The sequence below is a fragment of the Silene latifolia genome, chromosome 7, assembly GCF_048544455.1.
Source record: "Silene latifolia isolate original U9 population chromosome 7, ASM4854445v1, whole genome shotgun sequence".
Taxonomy (NCBI): domain Eukaryota; kingdom Viridiplantae; phylum Streptophyta; class Magnoliopsida; order Caryophyllales; family Caryophyllaceae; genus Silene; species Silene latifolia.
In genome coordinates, this window is record NC_133532.1 from 72,562,962 (window position 1) to 72,570,065 (window position 7,104).

At 41.6% G+C, this 7,104-nt stretch overlaps 1 non-coding gene across 1 annotated transcript; it reads right to left on the reverse strand.

The window, feature by feature from the left end:
• Positions 1–1,961: 1,961 nt before the first annotated feature.
• LOC141593363 (small nucleolar RNA R71) lies at positions 1,962–2,068 on the reverse strand. The gene has a single exon (XR_012521452.1). It is a non-coding gene; the product is annotated as a small nucleolar RNA R71 (small nucleolar RNA).
• Positions 2,069–7,104: the final 5,036 nt, after the last annotated feature.

A 7,104-nucleotide genomic window follows, 5' to 3' on the forward strand; every position in this document is an offset into this window, starting at 1 on the left:
TCGATCGACCGCTACCTATGGTCGATCGACCATACCACGACTTCCAGGAGCCACTGTTCAGAGCTTACCAGTCGATCGACCTGCCTCAGTGAACGATCGACCAAGCCGCTAATCTGCGTGAATTAATAGAACGAGGAATAGGAAGCCCATAGTAGTTAGGTTTTGGAAATAAGAACTACGTTGTATTCTATATAACGTATGCTAGGTTTTGAGAACATGGATTCAGTTTTTTATCAAGCTTTTAATCTAGTTTTATTATCAGAAATTCTTTAGGGTTCTTTAGTTTATAGTCTTTTCCATTCAATAAAGGTTACTTTGGCATTCGGGTTCTTGGATCTTTATTCTCTGCAAATTCCGTTCGGTATTTTCCTGCTCTTATTCAGTTTCATTGCTTATATTTCGTTAACAGTATAGAATTGCTAGTTAGTTCCCCGAAGCCGATTATCGTTTATTGTTATTTGTTATTTAACTACTTCAAGCATGAATCCAGTAGTTTTATTCATTAATATTGTTGTTGTTTTTATCAATACCATGAGTAGCTAAATTCATCGTGCTAGGATGTAGGGAATCTGTAGGTTAGGCGGCATTAAAATTAGTATGACCTAAATCGCACGCCGGTTGATCGACTGGGTTCCTTAGTCGATCGACTGGCCACGTGAGCTGTGTTTCGTTTTAATTGTTTTAATTGTTACATTTGACGAATTGAATGCATGCGACTAATTGAATGCTTAGTATATGACCGACCCATTAGATCGAAAGATAGGGAAAGTTGTTAGACTACCAATTAAAACTAAACTATGCTAAGATCGAAAGATAGGTAAAGTTTAGATTTTTAGTCACTTTTCAGGACGAGAGTCAGTACTAGTGATATTAGGGACCCGTAGCGAGATCGAAAGATGCTACTTGTTAGGAGTGGACCGAGAGGACCTCTTATTTTTCCCGACTCACGTGATTTGTTTTAGACCTACCTAACCGCTGCCGCCGAAACTACAGTGAACCGACCATCTTAGTACCCCTTTTTATTATTTGATTTAATCTATTTCTTTTATTAGCTCGTTTATTTGCCATTAGTTATAGACCAAATCAACTCAAACCCCCCACACAATTGTTACCTTAAGACTGAAATTAGACAACTAATAATTACATCTGCCTCTCTGTGGTTCGACCCTGCTACCGCTATCTATAGTTGTAGCTAGGAATTATAAATTTATTTTTGGTGCACACAACGACGGGCATCAAATTTTGGCGCCGTTGCCGGGGAGGCAATTGTTCTAATTTTTAGTTGTTTTATTTTAGTCTGTTTCTTAGTTTAAGGGACATTCGTTCCTTAAACTATTCTCATATTCTTTTTGTAGTTTCCTCATATGCGCAGGTCACAGGGTGGTGAATTAGTACCGTTCAATCCTGAGATTGAGAAGACTTTGCGCGAGTTGAGACGATCATCTAGGATATTGCCGACAGAGGAAGAGCTGAGTACTCTGTCTAGTTACTACGAGAACGAGCTGTTCGAGGAGGACCCACCTTCATCTCCCATTTCCACTTCATCGGCTGAGACCGTCACTTCTCCAAACTTTCTAGAGATGGCTGAAGAAGCGACTATAGCAAGTCACTCTGAACCGACAGGTGCAAATCTATATAAGGGGTTCGAATTGCCGGGAGCTGATAGAAAATTCGAACCAAAGCCTTCTTATATCAACTTGGTTGAGAGAAACCAATTCGAGGGAGCTGCAAATGAAGATGCAGCCAAGCATATGGAGATATTTATTGATTATTGCTGCTCTATACCCTCGCCGACCGGTGTGACCCAGGACCAGGTGAAGGAGACAATGTTTATATTCTCACTCCGCGATGCTGCAAGGGAGTGGTACAGAGATCTGGACCGAGCTGCTAATGGGATCAGCGATTGGAATTCTTTGGCCTTGGCATTCTACAAGAAATATTTCTCTGCCTCGAAGACGAATGCTATTAGAGCTCAGATCACAAGCTTTAAACAGGGGCCTGATGAGAACTTTCATGAGGCATGGGTCCGTTTCAAGAAGCTGGTGTGAACCATTCCGCATCATGGGTTTGAGAAATGGAGCTTATGCAATCAGTTCTATAATAGGTTCTATGATGATCAGAGAGCTATCTTGGATGCGGCAGCTAGTGACAGATTCCAGGAGAATATGGGGGAAACTAAGGGGTGGAAGATCATTGATGACTTGGCCACCCATAAAGCTGAGTATGGAAATTCCAGGGGAAATCAAAGGAGAGCTGCTGAATCTCCTTCTGTAGCTGCATTAGAGGCTCTCACGGCGAGATTTGATAAGTATGAGTTGGGGGGGAGCTTCAAAAGGAGGGATTTACCATGTAAACGTTGTTTCAGACGGTCCCTTCATCTGCAAAAGATGTGGAGCTGAGGGACATGTTTCAGACAACTGTCCTAATCCCTTTGAGTCCTGTGCTGCCTTTCAACATTATAGGCAGACAAACACTTACTATGAGCCGAATGTCCATCCGAATCTGAGGTGGAGCAGCCAAAATGTCTTGAATCCGACTCAACCTCCACAAAGAAAGAAAGAAAGCAAAGCAGCAGAATTATGTGCCCCCTCATAAGCAACAACAGCCATACCAAAAGCCTCCATATGTCCCTCAAAGAAGAACAAAGAATCCTAAAATTCTGAGTTTGCCGAGTTGAATAATTTGTTGTTGAAAGAATCCCAAGCTAGAGAGGTCGGGATGAAGATGTTGGAGAGCCAAATTGTCCAATTGGCTAGCAAGAATACAACTCGAGCTCCGGGACATTTACCGACTCAAACGGGCCAAAAGGAGACCCTTAATGCCATTACTTTGAGGAGTGGGTCTACCCTTGATGGGCCCGCTATGGTCGAGGACATTGCTGAAAAAGATGAGGCGGAACCGAGTCAGAAGAAAGCTGGAACGAACAGTGGAAAGAAAAAGACGATCAACAGGTATGTCAGTCGATCGACTGACATACCCAGTCGATCAACTGATCCGCGATAACGAAAGCTCTTATTGTTCTGTAGAAGTCGATCGATCGATCGACATACCCGATCGACCGATCGATCCGCGACAACCGAAGCTCATCGTTTTCGTAGAAGTCGATCGATCGACCAACCAACCTGGTCGATCGATCGACAATACGCCTTTGAAAGTGATTCTTTTCGTCCTCTAATGCCTAATAACTTGAGGGATCACTTGTTTCGGGGTGCGACTGCCCCGAAAATATTGAGGCCAGACCCGACTACTAATGGGTCCGTTCCGGTTCCGAAGTACGACCTTTTGTCGATTAATGGTTCATATTTGAGACGGTCTGAAGAAGGGTCAAGCTACAACAAGGAGAAGGTTGTGGATTTTCAGACTAAATCCACCAATGCCGGTATGACAGATTTAGAGGAGAGGGCTAAGCTACTTCTTACAGCCCCTTATCCAGAGAGATTGGTGCCGACGAAGGAACAGGTATCGTTTAATAAGTTTGAAAATGTTATTCGTAGCTTAAACGTACAAGTTCCTTTTCTTGAGTTAGTGAATCAAGTGCCTGCTTATATGAAATTCATGAAGCAACTCTTATCTAAAAAGAAGTCACTTGAAAATCGTGCATCGTCGCACTCACCGAGGAGTCATGCTCTTATTTGACCCACACTGCACCCCTTAAGCTAGAAGACCCAGGTAGTTTTTCAGTCCCATGTAATATTGGCACCTTTCCTATTGAGAAAGCCTTATGTGACCTAGGAGCCAGTATTAGTGTAATGCCTTTGAGTCTTGCTAGGAAGTTAAAGTTGAATAGGTTTGTAGTCATGAACATGATAGTACAGATGGCTGATCGTTCTGCGGTCCAGCCAATAGGAGTCTTAGAGGACATTCCCGTGCAAATAGGGAAGTTTTTCTTCCCTGTTGACTTCGTGGTACTAGATATGCCCGAAGATGCCCACATTCCAATTATTCTAGGTAGACCATTCCTGCACACTGCTGGTGCAGTTATTGATGTTGGTTTGGGTACTTTGACCTTTAAGGTAGGGAAGCACTCCATTGTCTTTGCCTGCATGACTAGGAAGAAAGACCTCATGTGGCCTGTCACTTGCAATACGGTTTCTGAAAAGAAATCTTATTTTATACTTCCTGATATGCCTATCTCTACCCCTACTCCTGTTGTGACACCTCCGCCCCAGACTAGGAGCAAAGTGGAGGAAGATTCTTCTGTTTTAGATATTGCAGGAGCTGGTTTGGGGAAGGAAAATCCTGATGTCGCTCCAGCTGTGAAGGAGCCAATAGTTCAAAGAGGCGGTCTAGGATGCCTTAGCTATGGCACGGATGAGGAGCCCGAAGATGAGCCAGTCAAAGCAACGGAGTCTGATCTGGATTTCGACGAGTCCGAAGAGGTCATTGAATTGGAAGATGTCCGACATGTTGATCCGTTGAGTTCTGCGGATGCTGGAGCTGAGAAGAGTGCAGCTGAAAAGATGAGCACTATTGAGGCTACCTCTTGTAGCCAGAAGCCGACCAAGTGGGCCATTCCATGGCCATTCTTGATCAACTATTATTTGATTAAGACTTTTTCAAAAACTATACACTTTATTGCTTTCGTTGAACTTTTTATTGTTTTGTGTACGCCAAACTTCGCATTTTAAGTTTGCTTAGGATTTTTAGTACTTTATACGGTTACTTTGGGTTTTGCGCAATTTTTGGCGCGGTATTATGTGCGTTTGCAGGTTTTTAGACCATATTAGCTCAAGTTCTCGAGCTAATTCGAAGAAATCAGAAAATTACAGCAGTATTTCCAGTCGATCGACCGCCTACCCTGGTCGAACGACTGAGGTGCGACTTCCAGGAGCTTCTATTCCTGTTCATTCGATCGATCGTCTGCTATGGTCGATCGACCGTTGTCATTTCATTGCACTGTTCACGACCTTTCTCCTGCTGTGTTTGGTCGTTTTGCGGAATTGAGGGAGTTTTTCCTTCTCTTTATTTTCCGACATAATTTTGTTTTCTTCAATTTCTTCATCTTATGCACGTAATTACCGCTCCCATATTGCTTTCTCGGTTTTATGCGTGGTATTGTTGTCTTTTCAGGTACCTATTAGTAGCATCTGCTGCTCATCGAAACCTCCTAGCTCACGCTGGTTTGGGGAGGTTTCCTTTTGCTGCGCTTAAAGTCTTGTGAGTCTCCATGTCTTCACTTCATGTCTTGTTTACTTAATTTTCTCGCAAATTCCAGATTTCCTTTGCTTCTTTATACATGATTTTGCACAATGGGGACATTGTGCGATTTGGTTTGGGGAAGGGTTTTGCGTTGCATTTCATATGTTTTTGCATTCACGTTTACATTTTGTCTTGCATTGTTGTTTAATTTTCCCAATTTTTACAGAAAATTCAAAAAAATTAAAAATTTCAACAAAATTCAAAAAAATGCACGTTTATTTTAGCATATAGGTTGAGTCGGAACGGTAGTATTTCAATGATGACATTGCATTTGCATCTGTTTTATCGCCTAAGCCTTGCTAATTGACATGTTATTAGTAGAATCAATTGCATAGTCTACGAGTTTTTGTTAAATTATTTGCTGGACTTGAAACTTGACTTTGATTTTTGGCAAACTACATCACTTTCTGAGATTTAGAGCCTATAACTGGTGACATTCATGACCAGTTTATCTAGGATTGTGAGTAGTTCTCCTTATGAGACATGTTTCATTAATTTGCATAAATATGAACTTAATCTGCTTAATACCTGTGTGCATTCGGTTTGTGGTTTGTTGACACATGTGGTAGAGGTCCCCTTTTCTCATCTTACCCATAAGCTCCACACTGCCAAAAATAGCCTTTTTGTCCCGTTTACTACATCCTACATTTAGCCTGCCCTTGTCAAGCTAGTAGTTTAATTTTTGGGATTGTTACTACGTTTTTGGTGGCATATGCTCATTTTGAGATGTTGTTGGGAAAATGGAAGAGGAAAGAAAGGAACAAAGAAATAAAAAAGAGAAGAAAAATGATTCGGAAAAGAAAAAGAGAGTGGTGTACTGTTTAATGCAGTCGATCGACTGCTATACTTGGTCGATCGACCGACGCCCGAGAAAAGAATAAATCAACTCGCATGATTCAAGTCTTTATTCAAATGGCGAATTTTGCTCCCATGTTTCATTTGTATCTTATGGGGAGTTGATTATTTCGGAGATTGTGAGTTTTGTGCTTGCTATAGCACCGTGTGGATTGAAGTTTGAGCAAGAAGTGGATATTGTCATATGGTTTTGTTACGGTACTAGCTTGATCACTTGTACCCCCACATTCCCATAAATGTTTTGCCTTTCCTACCCAGTACCTCACATATCCCTTATTTACCTCGGTATATGTCATGGTCATTTGTTCGGTTGGAATGCATATGTACGGTTGTAGAGATTACTTTCATATTATGTTGCAGGCATGTTCTTATAGGTCGTAGTTAGGTGAGTGTCACTAACAAAATGAATTCTTTCTATCTTTCACATATTTTCACCTGTATTTATTGAGTGATTTGAGCGACCCGTGAGAGTCCATATTGATAAGTCTCTATAGTTAACGGTTCAGCAGTTTTTGACGACTATATAACTCGTTTGCATGATTCACATTTCTAATTGATTGTTAGTTAATGCATTAAACTGGTTTAGGTTTTACAGTTTGCAATTCGCTCTGAGATTGAACTCGCTCCATTAGGTTTTAGGATCGAGTCTAGTTCTTGCTTGGGGACAAGCAAGGGTTTGGTTTGGGGAAGTTTGATGCGTGTCTTAAATATGATGTTTTACACCTCATTTTACACGCATTTCAGAGCTCATTTGTGTAGTTTATGCTACTATTTGCCCCATTTCGTCTACTTTCGCATTTTTATGTAATATTGCATATTTATGCGGAAATTAGTAGATATTGAGCTAAATCCATCCCCGAGTACCTTGCACTGCATTTGACGTAAAGTATTTACTCAAGGAACGAGCTTGGTGCGCATTTCGAGGTCCAAAAGATAAATCCACGAGAATTTAGAAGTCAAGTATCAGCTAAAGCAGTCGATTGACCTCTACCTATGGTCGATCGACCATACCACGACTTCCAGGAGCCACTGTTCAGAGCTTACCAGTCG